The sequence below is a fragment of the Raphanus sativus genome, chromosome 8 (genome assembly GCF_000801105.2).
Source record: "Raphanus sativus cultivar WK10039 chromosome 8, ASM80110v3, whole genome shotgun sequence".
Classification (NCBI taxonomy): Eukaryota; Viridiplantae; Streptophyta; class Magnoliopsida; order Brassicales; family Brassicaceae; genus Raphanus; species Raphanus sativus.
Genome location: NC_079518.1, coordinates 18,361,670 through 18,380,120, shown reverse-complemented (window position 1 = coordinate 18,380,120; position 18,451 = coordinate 18,361,670). Strand labels below are relative to the sequence as shown.

At 35.3% G+C, this 18,451-nt stretch overlaps 3 long non-coding RNA genes across 4 annotated transcripts; 2 read left to right on the top strand and 1 right to left on the bottom strand.

The window, feature by feature from the left end:
• Positions 1–11,742: 11,742 nt before the first annotated feature.
• On the bottom strand, positions 11,743–13,166 carry LOC130498875 (uncharacterized). Of its 2 annotated transcripts, XR_008937872.1 has the most exons (4): positions 12,903–13,165; positions 12,371–12,570; positions 12,099–12,228; positions 11,743–12,011 (listed from the first exon to the last, which is right to left on the bottom strand). It is a non-coding gene; the product is annotated as an uncharacterized LOC130498875 (long non-coding RNA). The 2 variants fall into 2 exon arrangements; XR_008937871.1 differs by having other exon boundaries at positions 12,099–12,570; positions 12,903–13,166.
• A 218-nt stretch (positions 13,167–13,384) lies between these two features.
• Positions 13,385–14,754, top strand: LOC130498429 (uncharacterized). The gene is made up of 4 exons (XR_008937324.1): positions 13,385–13,542; positions 13,854–13,921; positions 14,047–14,321; positions 14,409–14,754. It is a non-coding gene; the product is annotated as an uncharacterized LOC130498429 (long non-coding RNA).
• A 1,034-nt stretch (positions 14,755–15,788) lies between these two features.
• Positions 15,789–16,685, top strand: LOC108820824 (uncharacterized). The gene is made up of 3 exons (XR_001944401.2): positions 15,789–15,861; positions 16,021–16,317; positions 16,414–16,685. It is a non-coding gene; the product is annotated as an uncharacterized LOC108820824 (long non-coding RNA).
• Positions 16,686–18,451: the final 1,766 nt, after the last annotated feature.

Below are 18,451 nucleotides of genomic sequence, written 5' to 3'. Positions count from 1 at the left end.
TCGTTCAACATAGGAGTTCACCATCGATCGATATCGTTTCATCACGATCGATCGACGGCGATGCTTTACCCATATCGATCGACAGTGCAAGAGTTAGATCGACCGACAGACATATTGAGTTCGGACGACATGCCTCTGATTCCAACGGATCCAGAAGATTCAAATGGGAAGAAAATGACGTAATTTGGTGTCCACAGAGATGAGTTTGGACATTAGCTAGAGTAGTTGGTGGTGAAATAATCCTTGTCACCAAGGAGCACAATAGGAGAATCCTGGAGAGAGCATCTCTTTTTCAGAAGAATTGGTTACACCTTCCAGAACATGCACACCCTTACCATGCATACAGACCAGCAACAGTACCTAACAGCAGAGAAAGAGATAGATGATATTGTGACTGATGTGTGGGGAAGCTCAGACACACCTTGAGGAAGACTTTCGCACATGTGGAAGATACTTTCCAGCCTTTGAATAGCAGCTATGAAGCTCTCCAAAGTGATATGGCAGTGCTAAGAATGGAGATTGAGAGCATTAGAACCATGCTGAGAAGGAAGCTACGCCACCAGTAATCGATCGACACAGCACCTGCACCATCGATCGACATCGGCAGAGACTACATCCAATGACCAACCAGAATGTTCATCACGTAAACGAGATGAAATGGGAGATTGCTTACATCAATACACAGATTGGAGACGTCTACAGCCCCTCTCAACAACAATGTCGAATTGTTAAGCAAGAGGATTGATCTTCTTACAGAAAAGTTTTGGCAACAAGTCGCGAGAAAGGTCAGACTCAGAAGTGTTACTTTCCATCGATCGACACAAAGTCTTCACCATCGATCGACACAATATTCACAGAAATGTGGAGATAGGATTAAAATCATACGAGGAAAGGCACAACCACTACAGTTCACCTATCATGCGGATACCTGGATACACTGTCACAACAGTTGAACGAGTTGCCAACAAGATATTGGCATAGTTCAAGACCATCTTGGTCTTCTGTGACAGAAACGCGACATCGATCGACAGGCATAGACCCATATCAATCGACATCAAGCAACCACCAGTTGCAGACAGCATGCACAGCAGCAGAAGTTGATCAGATCAAACACGAGTTATATCAGGCCTATGAATGCTATGGAGGAGAGACTCAACGGAGAAAGTGATGACATTGACGACACTCTCAACGAAAGAATGAACAGCCTATGCAGAGCTACTCGTCTCCTGAAGAATGAAGATAGTGCTATGCAGTACCAAGGCCAACGTTTCAAAATCGATCGACACAGTTACTACTGGATCGACCGACATTACTCCTAGAGAAACGACCGACGCACATGTTGTAGCATCGATCGACACCGAGTCCTTGGCAGACCGAGATCAGTTGAATCATGACAAGATCGACGCAATACAGAATGAAACTGAGAAACTGTCAGAATACTCCTACAACACCATCTACAAGAATGTTGGCAGCATCGAATCTATTGAAAGAACTCTGAGAAAACTCACAGATACAATCTCTCAAGATAGATGAGAAACAACTCAGAAGTGATGACGCCACAAGAAAAGCTTCATTGCCACATTGTTTGATAGGAGGAGACACGAAATTGATGCTTGTTGTCCAATAAGCAGCAGTTTCTGCACCAACTGAGTCACATACCACCAAAGTCAAGCTAAATAACTATAACAAAGCGTTGAGTGGGAGGCAACCCACTATTATGTTTTATTTTATTTTCCTTTTAAGTTATTTTAACATTTTCACTTTTATTTTTCGCATTTATTTTTGCAGATTTTTAAAGATCCAAGTAGAATGATGATTCCGTCGACCGACACAATCCATTCACATCGCTCGACACCACGCGACCATCACTAACGATCGACGTACATGTTTACGTATCAATCGACACCATTCGCGGTCAGGTTTAGTCATTATATCTTGTTACATTCAGTTCTTATGATTTATTTATTCACTCCACTCCGTCTGTGTTACACTGGGACAGTGTAATTTAAGTCTGGGGGAGGGAGTTTACTAATATGTGTTTTTATTTGGTTTTTATTAAAAATGATTTCAAATTATTTTTCACATAAGTACTAAATGGGGATATTGATATAGATTTATACTTGATTATCTAACCACTCTTTAGCACCATTCTAGATTTACTGATTGCAGATAGTACTAAAGATGCTTAAAGTGGATCAACCTGTCACCTATATCACTGGATCGGAATCCTCTTACAAGTCTGGAAGGTAAAAAGTCTGTGTGTCTGTTTCCCTTCCTTCTCTCTCTTCGGCATCTCAAAGATCTAAGTTTTATGTTATGAAAGATTGAAATGATTTCTTGAGAGGCAGAGGGGTAGAGTGTCTCCTGCGACCTCATTATTCTAAATCTCAGGGATGATTACACATTGTGGAAATGGGGATAGGTAAATTACCTGAGACCCCATTATTCGCTACACTTTGTCAAAATGTATGAGTTACAAATGCAAATGTCAATGAGATAAACTAGATGACCTTTGTGGCATCAAAACCTATTGAAATTGAAACTAATAATAGATTTAGAGAAGAGAGATGAGGGGAGAAAGGGATCAGAGAAGACTACCTGTGTGTTAAGATACTTGTTGTGAGTTAAATCTATGTGTCATTTTGATCGATACTCCCAAGGTAAAGCCTGCACTTTTTTTTTATGTTAAGAAATGAGGTTAGTAAGAGGCGAATGTGAGATAAGATTTACTAAGTTGTGGACTAGATGAATTTGGTTGCTAAGCTAGAATAAGGCATAATGAACTTCTGTGATTAGGATGTTTAGATATGGATTGCGACCCATAGAGTGATGACTTCAATATTTTGAATCTTTGAGTCCCTACTGTTTTCAAACATTTTCCCAAAGACTACTGGTTTTTCTTAAGGACAAGCAAAGGAGTAAGTCTGGGGGAGTTGATATACCATGGATTTCACTGATTTTTCTACCATGGTATAGTAGTATTTATTATATAACTAATGTGTTTTCTAGCCTGTTAGGTATGTTTCAGGTTCAGGAGCGTTTCGTGATAAAATGATGCTTTTGGAGCATTTGGAGTACAATAGAGAAATATACCCGAGTTGACCATTCAAGACCAAGTCGGAAGTCAACATTGTGATAAGAATCGATCGATGCTCATCCAGAGTTGTCGATCGATGTAGCTGAGAAGATCCGCGTACTAGAAGATTATAATCGATCGATACATCTAGTTTTTTGTCGATCGATATCGAAGATGAAATAGTTTTAGCCGACTACTTCACCAAGACTTCACCAAATTACGAGATTGCCCCTGACGAGTTTTTAACCTAATGGAAATGCTTAAATATTCCTGCTAAGTGTTTTCGACGGCAAGCTTTGAACAAGTCTAAGAAAAGCAAGCTTTTGAAGCAGAAGCAAGCAGAGAGTGTGAGAGAAAGCTAGAGTTATATATTTTGAGATATTGGAGAGATCATTGAGAGATTTGTGATTGAACTCCATTTGTTTTATATTCTCTATCTATGCAATTCGTTTATCTATCTTTTTATATTATGAATTGCTTAGCTATGTCTGAGTAGTCTACTTGTTAGATCTAGGGTTTAAAATAGTTTGTGGGATTAGCCCCAAACTATAATTGCTAAGTTGTGATATTCATCAAATAGATTGCACTCTAAGCTTGTTCTAGAGTAGCTAACTAGAACATAGATCACTAGGATCTTTGATATCTTGAATTATCTTTTTGAACTAGTTGTCTCCTTGGAGAAGAGCTAACCGCCCTCCTTGAGACCTAGTGTTCATTATCGGCTCGCGCCTAGGCATATCTAGAAGCCGTCGATCGATATCCCGATATGTGAATCAATCGGCGCTGCGAAAGGTGTATCGCTTGATATCTCTAAAGGATATCGATCGACTCTTTTTCTGGTCAATAGACGACAGTTGAGGCCAGAGATCTAGATTATTTAACCACTGAGACATCACTGAGAGTTAAGTGGCTGAGTTCTTTAGTATCATGCAAGCAACTTGTTAGGCATTTATAAATATTATAATCTCCATTCCTGAATAAAAGCTCTAAGTCTAGCACTCTTTATTATCAGTTAAACAACCATCATATTGTTAGTTAGAGCAACTACCTTGTTCATTTTAGGAATTGTCATTTACATTTCATCATTAAAACCAACTTCACCTAGGATTGATTAATTGATTAGATTTAATTGGTTCCCTAGCTCCTCGTGATTCGATCCCTAAGTACTACAGCTGAACCTCTTATTTGAGAGAGTAAGCTCTATAGGGTAATTTAAGCAGTATCAGTCTTATCAAATGTTTTCAAAAGTGTTTTATTGAGTCAAGAAGGGGATTATGATAAAATAAAATTTGATTGCTACTCTAATCACTCTCTAGCACCATCTAGATTTATTGATTGCAAGATGTATTAAATGGAAACAATGCAGTGTATCACGTAATGCTAACACCCATACCTGCTGAGAATGTCTGGAACCCAAAGTTGACTTCCAAGCTTAATCAACTTAACTTGCTTGTCTTGGGGATTGGTAAACATTGGATCGGAGTCCTCCTACAAATCTGGAAGGTAAAAGTCTGTGTATTTCTGGTTCGTGATAAAGTGATGCTTTTGGAGCATTTTGGAGTACAATAGATAATACACCCGAGTTGACCATTCAAGACCAAGTCGGAAGTCAACATTGTGATAAGAATCGATCGATGCTCATCCAGAGTTGTCGATCGATGTAGCTGAGAAGATCCGCGTACTAGAAGATTATAATCGATCGATACACATCTAGTGTCGTCGATCGATATCGAAGACGGAATAGTTTAGCCGACTACTTCACCAAGACTTCACCAAATTACGAGATTTCCCCTAACGAGTTTTTAACCTAATGGAAATGCTTAATATTCCTGCTAAGTGTTTTCTACGGCAAGCTTTGAACAAGTCTAAGAAAAGCAAGCTTTTGAAGGCAGAAGTAAGCATAGAGTGTGAGAGAAAGCTAGAGTTTATATATTTTGAGATATTGGAGAGATCATTGAGAGATTTGTGATTGAACTCCATTTGTTTTATATTCTCTATCTATGCAATTCGTTTATCTATCTTATATTATAAATTGCTTAACTATGTCTGAGTAGTCTACTTGTTAGATCTAGGGTTTAAATAGGTTTGTGGGATTAGCCCCAAACTATAATTGCTAAGTTGTGATATTCATCAAATATATTGCACTCTAAGCTTGTTCTAGAGTAGCTAACTAGAACATAGATCACTAGGATCTTTGATATCTTGAATTATCTGTTTGAACTAGTTGTCTCCTTGGAGAAGAGCTAACCGCCCTCCTTGAGACCTAGTGTTCATTATCGGCTCGCGCCTAGGCATATCTAGAAGCCGTCGATCGATATCCCGACATGTGAATCGATCGGCGCTGCGAAAGGTGTATCGCTCGTATCTCTAAAGGATATCGATCGACTCTTTTTCTGGTCAACAGACGACAGTTGAGGCCAGAGATCTAGATAATTTAACCACTGAGATATCACTGAGAGTTAAGCGGCTGAGTTCTTTAGTATCATGCAAGCAACTTGTTAGGCATTTATAAATATTATAATCTCCATTCCTGAATAAAAACCCTAAGTCTAACACTCTTTATTATCAGTTAAACAACCATCATATTGTTAGTTAGAGCAACTACCTTGTCCATTTTAGGAATTGTCATTTACATTTCATCATTAAAACCAACTTCACCTAGGATTGATTAATTGATTAGATTTAATTGGTTCCCTAGCTCCTCGTGATTCGATCCCTAAGTACTACAGTTGAACCTCTTATTTGAGAGAGTAAGCTCTATAGGGTAATTTGAGCAGTATCAGTCTTATCAAATGTTTTCAAAGTGTTTTATTGAGTCAAGAAGGGGATTATGATAAAATAAAATTTGATTGCTACTCTAATCACTCTCTAGCACCATCTAGATTTATTGATTGCAAGATGTATTAAATGGAAACAATGCAGTGTATCACGTAATGCTAACATCCATACCTGCTGAGAATGTCTGGAACCCAAAGTTGACTTCCAAGCTTAATCAACTTAACTTGCTTGTCTTGGGGATTGGTAAACATTGGATCGGAGTCCTCCTACAAATCTGGAAGGTAAAAGTATGTGTATTTATGGTTCTCTCTCTCTCTCTCTCTCTCTCTCTCTCTCTCTCTCTCTCTCTCTCTCTCTTCTCTCTCTCTTCTCTCTCTCTCTCTCTCTCTCTCTCTCTGATTTCCTGATGTTTAAAGGGGTAGGAGTGTCTCCTGCGACCTCATTACTCTTCTCTAATGGAATGATCACACATTGTTGGAAAGAGAGGGGTAGGTACATTACCAATGAACCCATTATTCGCCTATAATTTGTCAAAAAGGAGAAAAAGTTTGTTAAAAATCCATAAAGATGAACAAGATCACTACAGGAAATATGGATATTAATAGCATCGTATCATAGCGGTTTTGACATTTCTGCTATTGTATACCAAAACAGGCTTTTATAATAGCGTTTTTAAAATGTAAAGCTATGTTTGTAATCGCGGGAAAATAAAATAATTCAGGCGCGTTAATTTGGTAAGTGGAGGCGCTTTACCATTGCAAATTAAAAAATAAATGCTATCTTATCTGAAAAAATATATTAAAAATAATTCAGCCACGTTTTTTTTGTTTCTGTTTCTTCTCTGTAGTCTGCTTGACTTCCTCAAATTCTTAGATTCATCACCACTCCTTTTGTCACCATCGCTCGTTATCCCACCACCACCAGCTCGTCAGGAGTTTATACTCAGATGCCCCTCTAGAAAAAAAATCATTCTCCACATCCTCTCTCTATTCACAACACCCCTCTGTGGATCCCACTACCAATGTCAAATACCAAACTATCCTCTTAATTTTTAATATTTTTTTTACCTTTTTGAATCATTTATTTTTCATTTAAATAAATCAATCACATAAAACAACTCATGACCCACATATTTGTCTTAACCAATCATATTTAAGCTTGGTCAAACCTCTCTCTTCCTCTTTCTTCTTCCATCGTAAAATTCATCTTGTCATCCTCCATTAATGATTTTGAAGCTTGAAGAAAAAGAAATTCTTATCCGTTTTTGATCAATTTTTTTCTAAAATATCATTTAAATGTTTTTTACGTCATGGGTAACATTAAAAGATAAAAATTGATGGAAGTATTGAGAAATTAAAAACCATTTTGAAGACTATATTTATGAATTTTGGGCATATTTTATGTCTGTTTTTGATGATTTTTTTACCTGAATACTATTAAACAGATGTATCTCAGGTAGAATAAAAAAACAGATTCGATATATATTATAGAAGATTAAAAAGGATTTCGAAAACTGTACTTATGGGTTCAACGTATAATTATGTCTGTTTTTGATGATTTTTGTGTGTAATTTCATTTAGATGAATTATATATCATGGGTAATATAAAATCCGTCCTAAAAATTGATTAGTTAGTGCAATGATAAATTTTGGGTATTATGTTTTCAAATTTTCGATTGTATTTATTAATTTTATAAATATTAAAATAGTAAAGCAGATTACTTAAATATATTTCAAAAAAACAATTATCATAAAAACGGAAAATATTTTTTGGTTTAAACCTTCCAATTTAAACTTTTGAAAAAAAATATTCTTATCTTCTTATTTTGATATTTTATATTTATGATTGGATTAAAAATATAAAAATTATAAAATAATAAATATATTGTTAATAAGTAAGAATTGATAAAAGTTTTGAGAGATTAAAAATAATTTTAAAAACGTGTTTATAGATTTTAGGTATATTTTATGTTCTTTTTTGATGAAATTTTTGCTAAAATACTATTAAAAAGAAGATCATGGATCTCTTCTAGTGTAAAAAGGAAGATTGGATGCAAATTTTAAGAAATTAAAATGGATTTTGAAAACTGTGTCTATGGAAAGACACCTCTAGAAGCTTATCTTGATGAACCACCTTTGGAATTTCATAATTTCAAGAGCTTGGACATTCTCAGTTGGTGGAAAGATAATACTCATAGGTATGGCGATTTGTCAGCAATGGCTTGTGACTTACTCAGTATTCCTATTACAACAGTAGCTTCAGAGTCTTCTTTTAGCATTGGATCGCGAGTACTTAATAAATACAGGAGCCGTTTACTCCCTCAGAATGTGCAAGCTTTGATATGTACTAGGAACTGGCTAAAGGGATATGCATCTTATGCACATGGTAAAATATTTACATTATCATATAATTTAGAGTCACGTGACTATTAATGTTTACTAACTTCAACTATTGATATTTTCTAAAGATGAAATTGATGGTGAAGAAGAGAAGCTACCATCATTTGAATCCATTGTCAATGATAAAAATGAAGATGGACGTGAAGGAGAAGAAGCTTGATTTTTTATTTTGATTTGTTGTTTTGTTTTTATCTACATTTAGAATGATTGTTTGGATTTGGTTTTTATTTATCTTTGGGATTCATTGTTTGGAGATGGTGTTTTGTTTAATTTAAATTTGGTTAAGACTTAAAATAATTTGCAGTGTTTGTTTGTGTTTTTGATCATGTACTTTTGCAAACAATATCTCACTGATTCACTATCACGTATGAGCTTAACTGTTGAATATGAGCTGCATGTTCTGATACCTCAAATCCTCTATTCCTCTGTTTTCGTTGAACTAGATGATGAATGAAGGGACATAGAATTCAGTTTTTAACATGGTCCTTTACGTAAGCATCATCTATATAAAATCAATATAGAAATCGAATTTGTCTTTTTATTTAGACTCTCACAAACAAGAAACCCATAAACTAGTAAGTCAATCATTAATTTTAAGAGATGAAATAACATATTATATGGGATGACAAAGACGTAGCTCTGCAACAAGTAGCAAGAGACAAGGACATGCCCATACGGTGAGTCACCGTCAGTGACCACTGCCAGTTCCCTCACGGCGGGGCGGGCAACGGCAGGCCGGGTGGTACCAAACATACAACTTTTTGAGGACCCGCGGGCCGGACCGCAATGTCATATGTTATAAGCGGGGCGGGTTTGGGTCGAGGGTTTGGGAACCGCGGGTCACGGCGGGCTGACCCGCAATGATCCGCCAGAGATAGAGACCGCAGCGGGGCGGGCCAAAGCGGGGCGGGTGGTACCAAATGCCATCTCTATGGGTAATGCAAAATCAAAACAAAATCGAGATAAAGACGTGATTAGTTACTGTAAGGATAATTTCTGGATATTACTAAGATTACTTATCTTACTAAGAACAAATGGTATTACTGATGTTACTAATATTACTATGTTTACAAATACTACTAGTATTACTACCAGTTTTACTATGTATAGTACTGACACAAATTAGTATTAGCAAGAGAGCACTCTACAGTGTGGAAATTAAGGATATTATATGAAAGCTGGAGCTGAAATGAAATGAATTTCAGAAATGGTGAAGGAGAAGATGAAATTCACACTATTATCTTGATGAAATCAATAGAGGAAGTCACATACTCTGTTTTTGTTAAGTGTTATTCAGACTACTAGGTTTACTCGTATTACTAAGTGTTATCTGAACTACTAGTATTCCTAGTTTTACTAAGTGTTATTTGGACTACATATATATTAGTGAGACTACTTATGTTTAGTATGTAGAATCGATATATATTTTATGGCTATTATTAATTAGTAGACTATTCACTTAATAAATAAGTATATTAAAACTATTTTTATGACTATTAAACTATTTAGACGATTATTTTCTATAATTTTAGGAATATTTATCATTTTCCCAAAATGATTCCTTTAACTTCCATGGTTGTTGTGTGAACCATAAGACTATAGTAAGAAGAATTTATAAAAATACTTATTTCTGGTAAACTGTTTGTATAATACTCTTCTTTAATGATATTTATTATATAAAATCATTGGTTTTACTACAAATTATTTTATTTAGACATTGTTTTACTAATAAAACTTGAAATTTGCCAAAGTATTACTATGTGTAAGTAGGGGTGTCAAAATGGGTCATGACCCATTGGTTGACCCAATCCAAGTTGACCCATTAACCCAAATGAACTGTTTATTTTTGATTTAATGGGTTAATGGGTTAATAGGTTAATGGGTTAACAGGTTAATGGGTTAACAAGTTAATGGGTTAACAAGTTAAATAGGTCTATTGGGTTGGGTCAAATCTGACCCATTTAAAAAATTTTAATTAAAAAAAAAAATCAAAAAATCAAAAAATCAAAAAACAAATTCTCAAAAAAACAGAAAAACAAAATTTTCCGCCACAACCAGAAATGCAATTTTCCACCAAAATCGGAAAAAAACAATTTCCCGACAAAACCGGAAAATTGAAATTTTCCGCCAAAACCGAGAAATAGAATTTCCTGTCAAAAGCGGAAAAACGCAATTTCCCGCCAAAATCGGAAAAATGAAATTTCCCGCCAAAACCGTAAAACGCAACTTCCCGCCAAAATCGGAAAAACAATTTCCCGCCAAAACCGGGAAAAACAATTTTCCGCCAAAACCGAGAAAAACACAATTTCCCGCCAAAAACGGAAAAATGCAATTTCCCGCCAAAACCGGAAAACGCAATTTTCCGCAAAAACCGAAAAAATTGCAATTTTCCGCAAAACCGAGAAATATAATTTCCTGTCAAAACAGGAAAAACGCAATTTCCCGCCAAAACCGGAAAAATACAATTTCCCGCTAAAACCGTAAAACGCAATTTCCCGCCAAAATCGGAAAAACAATTTCCGCCAAAACCCGGGAAAAACAATTTTCCGCCAAAACCGAGAAAAACACAATTTCCCGCCAAAACCGGAAAACGCAATTTCCCGCCAAAACAGAAAAATTGCAATTTTCCGCAAAAAACGAGAAATATAATTTCATGTCAAAACCGGAAAAACGCAATTTCCCGCCAAAACCGGAAAAATGCAATTTCCCGCCCAAACCGTAAACGCAATTTCTCACCAAAATAGGAAAAACAATTTCCCGCCAAAACCGGGAAAAACAATTTTCCGCCAGAACCGAGAAAACACAATTTCCCGCCAAAACCGAAAAACGCAATTTCCCGCCAAAACCGAAAAAACGTAATTTTCTTTCGAAAGCGGAAAAACACAATTTTCCAAAAAAGCAGAAAAATATTTTTTTTAATTCAATCAAATTGGTCTTAACTTAAAAATGATTCATTATAAAGATGTTGGGTTGATGGGTCAACCATTAATCCATCTGACCCATTCAATTTAATGGGTCATAGGTCAATCCAACCCATTTAATAAATGGATTGGGTTGACCCATGACCCTTTAACAGTCAACCCATTTGGGTTATGGGTTGGGTTGACCCATTTGACCCATTTTGACACCCCTATGTGTAAGGTAGTATTACTACTACCTTGAAAATTACTAAGTGTAACTAAAATATTAAATTTTTGTATATAAAAATTGAACGTTTTTTCGAGAAGATTTTTTTAAACATGCACGTTTTTACATGAGTACTTTTTATATTATTATTTTAAATTATTATTTTCACATGTGTGTATGTTTACATGAGTATTTTTATATTATTATTTTAAATTAATATCTCTTACACAGAACACAAATCTTTTAAACTTTAATCCTACATTTTATAAAAACAATTTAATATGAACAATTTTTTCAGATGAAAGATATTTAAAGGGAATTATTCAAAGATGAAAAGAGCACGTGTCACATATCTAAAGAAGATAATGAAAACTACACAAATCAAAATTGAGTATATAATTAAATATAGCATATTTTGAAATCTTTTTCTATATTTAGTCTGATCCGATTATAAAACTGTATGTGCATTTTGTAGTCTCTTCAGCTTGCCTCTGCAATAAACTTGATATCTCACTACTCCGCTTAAACTTCGGGTTATTGCTGATAGCCTGATACGGTTCCTTGTCGATAAAGATGGGTCGACCCAGTTCTTGTCTTCCTCGACTCACCTCTGCGAAATTCGCCGGAAGAAACTGAATACAATAAACAAAACTAACATTAATAGAGACAGAACCTCATCACTAATTCACTGAGAAAGACGGAGGAGCATGCTTACGTACAAGAGCGTCACTCCCATGAGAGCCATAATCGGTTTCATCTTCCACGATGATTTACCCTGCAATGGTTCCAGCTTTTCCCACATCAACCCGAGGAAAGCACAGAGATCATGGAGCATCACAAAACCAAGACCTTACCCCAAAACCACGAGAAGAAGAGGCACTGTAAGGATAGAGAAAAGAACAGAAACTACACTGCAAGATCACTAAAGCTACACTAGTATATCACTAAAGCTGGATTAAAGTAATGCTGAGAGAATGAAAAGGAAACTTACTGAAAAGGACCTTGTCGAGGTTCTCATTTGCGACGTACTCATAGACCAAGAGTTTAATGTCTCCGTGTGTGAAATAACTCCAGAGATTAACTACATTTCAATGATGGACTTTAGATACCAACTTGGCCTCGTTCTTACACTCGTTTTTTCCCCGGAGGTAGATTCTTCACTCCTATGTCTTTCCCATCAAGTACCCTTCACTCCTATGTCTTTCCCATCAAGTACCCTTCCCTATTACAAAAGGGTTTAACCTCATCAACAAAACTACAAACCCCCATGAAAGAGCACAGAGAGAGAGAGAGAGAATCCTCTAGGGAATTATAACTCAACTAAAAATTCTTGAGACAATATACTAAAAATCCAAATTCTTCTCAGTTATAAAAGCTTTTAATTGATGAAAAATCCGAGCAACAAAGAAAAATTTACTTCCACATGAACAAAAATCGAGTGGTAGTCTCAGTTTACTGAAAATCCAGAAAAAAAAAATTAAAATTTCTGTGAAAAAATTAACAGAGAGATGAGAAAAAGTTACCCAAGGAACTGCAGTTTTAATCGTCTACTGATCAAAAGTTTCGATTTCGTCTTCTGCCCACTGTCCAATGAAGCCCATAAGAATTCCGACCATAAAACCATCAATCCGACTAAAACAGAACATAGATCCTGGTTAAACAACGCCGACGACAAAAAATGAACAATTGAGAATTAGAGAATTGACGTTTCTTGTAATTTTGAGGAAAAATCTGGTGAAGCGAGGATGGCGGAGCCGCCATATTCTTCGATCAATATATTTTGAGGAATTTTTTTTAATTAAAATAGGTTAATAATTGAAAAGATTCAGATTTGTGTGAGTTTGGGTGGGTTGCCCCAGTTGGGTTTGTAATTATGTAGATTCAGTAAGGGTTTACGTGTCTTTTACTTACATTTTGTTTTAAAAGAAAATAGAAAATAAATAAGGTTTTATGACGAGGATATATAAGAATTTTTGAAGAGTGGTTGGGGCCTTTTAGAATAAAGTCCAGCTCGTCACCACCATCACCATATCTCTCATCCGCTTCGATGGTTCAGGTCGGCGGGGAACATGCTTTGATGGTTCAGGTCGCTGGAGATGTCTCGTTCTCTGAGTATGAGCCTCCCTCTTGGCAGAGCCAAAGTTTCTCCGGGCTGATTTCAGGGTAAAGATTGAATCTTTGAGTTGCTCTTTAATCTTTGATAGCAATCTCGTGCCGTATTGAACGCGGCGAGTGATGGGTTTATAGAATTATTATCATCGACTAAAGTTGGGTCCTTTCATAGAGAGTCTGATTGACATTGGTGGATGCATTTATGTGTTTAATAGGTCGTTGATTGATGGATTATTGGAAACAACTAATCTGGTTTATCTAACAGTTTGATTGTCGAACATATTCTGTTTCTGATAATTCATTGGGCATTTGTAATGAATTTTTCTTGAATTTGTGAGCCTAATCGTGCGCTTCCCTTACAGGTTTCATAAGGGGTTGTTGGATCATGTAGCTTCTTAGTTATGACCTCTAGCACAACATGAGATCGAAGGTATCTGTTTTATTCTTTTTAGTTTGTCTTTGCTCTATTCTTGATACAATACTGGCTTAGTTATTTTTTTTTGTTCTCCACTATCATTGAATGAAAACTCTCGCTTATCTTCTGTTCTGTCTCAGGGTATCACAGGACACAATTGTTGCTTGAGTAGAAGCCCGTGATTGTTAGTTACATTAACTGGAAAACAATGGAAACAGAGAATCAATTGACAAAGGCTAGAGAGCCCAAAGTACCCACACATCAGTGCAACTCCAAGGAACAAGTCTGACCATTTTAAAATGTGCTTCCTGTTTAGCTCGTCACTTTCTTCTTTGTGCTTGCTTCTAGTGTTGTTGTATTGGCAGTGCGTTAGTCTCAAAGCAACTTTCCATTAGAGGAAGACCACAAAGACGTGGTTACTTTTTTCTACTCCTTTCTCCTTCCACCTGCACTCATGTCAACTGTTCTTACTGTTGTTAACTTTGTGGGAATATCTCTGTAGAGCCTCGGTTCAGATTTTCTAGACTGGTTGAATTTTGCGGTGTTTTGGAATGCTTGGAGCCTGAGTTCCCAAGAGCATTGGCACGTGTTGAACTTGCTATTTGAGAGGCTTATTCTGGACAAAATCAAATCAACAGGATCTTCAGACTTGAGTTCTTACTATTCTGTTGTCCAGGTATTGGTTCAAATGTATTAGCATGAAGACTGTCCTGAAAAAGAGCCTCCTTGCCATGGGTTCTATGCAGACTTCACTATGGCAACAAGAATAACAATACCAGATTTCATCACCAGTTTATCCGTTCTATTTTGCAATGAGTTCATGTGTTTCATGTATTGATTTTGTGTGTTTTGTATCTTTTGGAAAAGCATATGTATATTATGATTTACTTGTGTTTTATTAGAGTAAATTATATTTGTTAATCTTATTGCAATATATACTATAATTTTTTTTATCATTTCTATTTATAAATTTATGGATATATAATTTTAACAAAGTGACTAGTTAAACTTATTTTTAACCCCTAATCCCTAAATATATTTTAACCCCTAAACCCTAAATATAATCCTAAAATCTAACTATTAAACTTTATACAAAAACAAATTCAATATAAATATACTAATGCAACCCGAATCCATCCAATACCCTAAATCTAATACCCTAAACCCTAAAATTCAAACTAAAATGATATTTTAAATGCTAAATAAAATCTCTTAATAATTTTTTCTTTTAGATTTTAAAGCCAGAATTTAAAATTAAACTTTAAATCTAATTTTTTTAAAATCCATTCAAAATCTTAAATGTAAACCTTAGATCCTCCATCAAACTCTATACCCTAACTCCTATATTCAAACATAAACCATTGATCCACTAAATATAAATTTCCAATATAAATTTTAAAAATTTAGCAAACATCAAATCTAAATCTTAATGACAAACTTTTATATACAATTCTAACTCTTATACTGTCAAAACTCTCGACCTCTAAATCATAATGAATTAAATATTAAATCTACACCTAATATCTAATACCTTATACTCCAAACTTAAATTCTATATACAAAATCATAAATCCAATCTTTACAAACTTATAATAAAAACTTCAGATTTAGATTCCATGTATATTCTAAAACTCAAATCACATACTTAATCCTAAATCAAAACCCTAATCCCTAAACCACACATCTCATCTTAATATACATCATAAAATATTAAATCTTAATTTTAAATAAATTATAATTACGTAAATAAATTAATATTTTAAATACAAAATTTAAATTTCAAATATTAAATTATGATATAAAAGTATTTAAATCTTAGATGATTTTTTATAGCTATAAATAAATAAAAAGACAGTTTGTATTATGTTTTTTTGGAACCATTGATTAATTCTCAGATCCGTCTTCACTAGAGTCGCCACCACCACCGTCACGCTCATCATAACCACAACTGATCAGTTCTCTGTCTCTCATTCCCTCTGTGTTTATTTTATTTTGTTCTTGTTACAGGAAGCTTGTTCTAAGAAATTGCTCAATGATAGGCTGAAGTGAAGTTTATGCTTTATATGATTTGATTTGAAGTTTAAATTCGTTTTTTTTAATTATGTGTGTTGCAGAAGTCCAAGAGGGATGAGTATGCCAAAACTGTCTCCAAACGTTTGCAAGATATTGTTTAAGCTTGTCTGATTTGTTTGTTTAGAGTGTTTGCTCAAATTACTCAACTTTCTTATGGTTGTTGCTGGACTTGGCATGATCGTTTATGGTATCTACTTGTTTGTCAAGTACAAGAGAGCACCCGATGATAACTCTCTTAACTTCAACGGCAACGGCCAGAGTTACATCTCTTTCGGGAGGCCCATGCTTAGGGCTGTCTCTCTCTCTTCCAATGTCTTTGACAATCTCCCCAAAGTTTGGTATCTTTGTCCCTCCCTACCGAGTTTATTTTTTTTTTGTCACTTGTTTGTATCTGACTAATCTCTGGTTCTGTTTTTTATCACCTAATATTGCAGGTTTATCTACTTGTTCATTGGGTGGCTCTGTTTGTTATCTCTGGTGGAAGCTTGATGAAGGTGCTCAGACTTTGAGGAAGGTGGAAGTTTGATGGAGGTGCTCGATGCCATTCAAAAGAGATATCTTGCTGGTGTTTGAAGTGTCGATAGTGAATAATGTTGTATGCACTTGTGTGTGATGATTTGTATGAAAGTGATAATGTGGTGTTATGGGATTTAAATAATTATATTGGTTTTTTGAATTTTTAATAATTTAAATTATTTTTATTTCATATTTTCGAATTAATTATTAAAAAAATCAATTCACTAATTATTATTAATTGATTTTCGGATAATTAAAAAACTAATTAATAACACGAAATATTTGCTATCTTTACTACTGAGAAAAATCAAATTATCAGGTTCTAATAATATTTGTTAAACGTTATTATAAATATTAACAATTGCGAACACAAAAACGCTATTGTTATAAACTTAATAATAGCACAACCGAAAACCGCTATTAAAGGGTCGGACTTTTTATAACGGGCGATGTTAGAGCGTCCAAGGAAACGCTATTAAAAATGAATTATAGCGCTTTTCGTCCGCTATTACTACCCACATTTCCTGTAGTGGATGAACTGCATCAGCATCACTGTTCATTAGAATTGAGATAATAGGATTCTGAGAAAAGGGAAAAAGGGAAGAAAGGGATCAGAGAAGACTACATGTGTGTTCAGATACTTGCTTGAGTAAGATTTCATATGTCGCTTTATCGATACTCCCAAGATGTAGCCTACACATCTATACTTATGCAGAAATGAGGTCAGTAAAGGGGTACATTAGGCTATCAGTAGTGTTGTGTGATTGTACGGTATGGTCACTAAGCTAGTGTGTTGTATATTGAAAGCATTTCAAGGTTAGTAATGACTCACTTCCACCTATCATATTTGCAGAAGTGAGAGTAGTGATTTTAAATTATGTGAGTCCCTACTGTTTTCAAACCTTTTTCAGAGAGACTACTATTTGTTTTGCTTCAGGACAAGCAAAAAGGTAAGTCTGGGGGAGTTGATATACCATGGATGTTACTCACTTTTATCCATAGTATATAAGTGTTCTAAGATATAATTATTATGTTTTGGAGTCTATTTAGTATATGTACAGGTTCATGAGTGATTTTGAGGAAAATAGTGATTTTGGTATCTTTTAGAGCTTTTCGAAGTGCAGAGCTGCAAAGACACATCAGATGTTTATATAGATGGAGACCTTCCGATGGTTTGATTGAGCTGATATTTTGACACGAGATAGAGCTTTGAGTTAGCTTTCCAATTCCACCAGTTTGATGTCAATCCAACGGTTAGATCTACAATTATGCCCATTTTACTGCAGAGTGGCCAGTCTTCCTCGCGAGAAGAAGCTGTCGAGGAGATGAAAGACCATCGATCGACAGCACAGCCTTGGTATCGATTGATGGTGACGCCAGAACAAGTGCCGATTATATTTCATGACCGACTGAAACCCAGAAGTTACCACAAATTTCCAAGATGCCCTTGCACGACCTAAACCCTTATTTATGTGATTTCTAAGCCTTTGTTGACGGCTAAGCTATCTATGTTCTTCTAAGCTTTATTCATTGTTCTTAGTTAGTAGAGAAAAAAGGAACTCCTTAATAGACCTTTTGGAACTCCTTTGGTTTTATTATCTATTGCTTTATATTTTATATATATTCATCTATGGTTTTCTATGACAAATATAATGTCTGAATAGATCCACTTGTTAAGTTTAGGGTTCAGATAGGTTATGAGAGATTAGCCCCAAATATAGAATTTCTAAGTTGTTAGATATCAATCAATAGAATTTCTCTTATTGCTTGTGTTCTAGAGTCGCGAACTAGAACCGTGATCATAGGATAGTTAGGTGCAAGCGACAGCATGATTTACTTCCTGATTTAATTCTCTTGAGCTAGGATTGACAGAAACAAGCGACAGCTGATCTAGAAAACCTAGTGAACATTATTCGACCAGATCTTAAAGCTTCTCTAGAGCGCATCGAATTATAA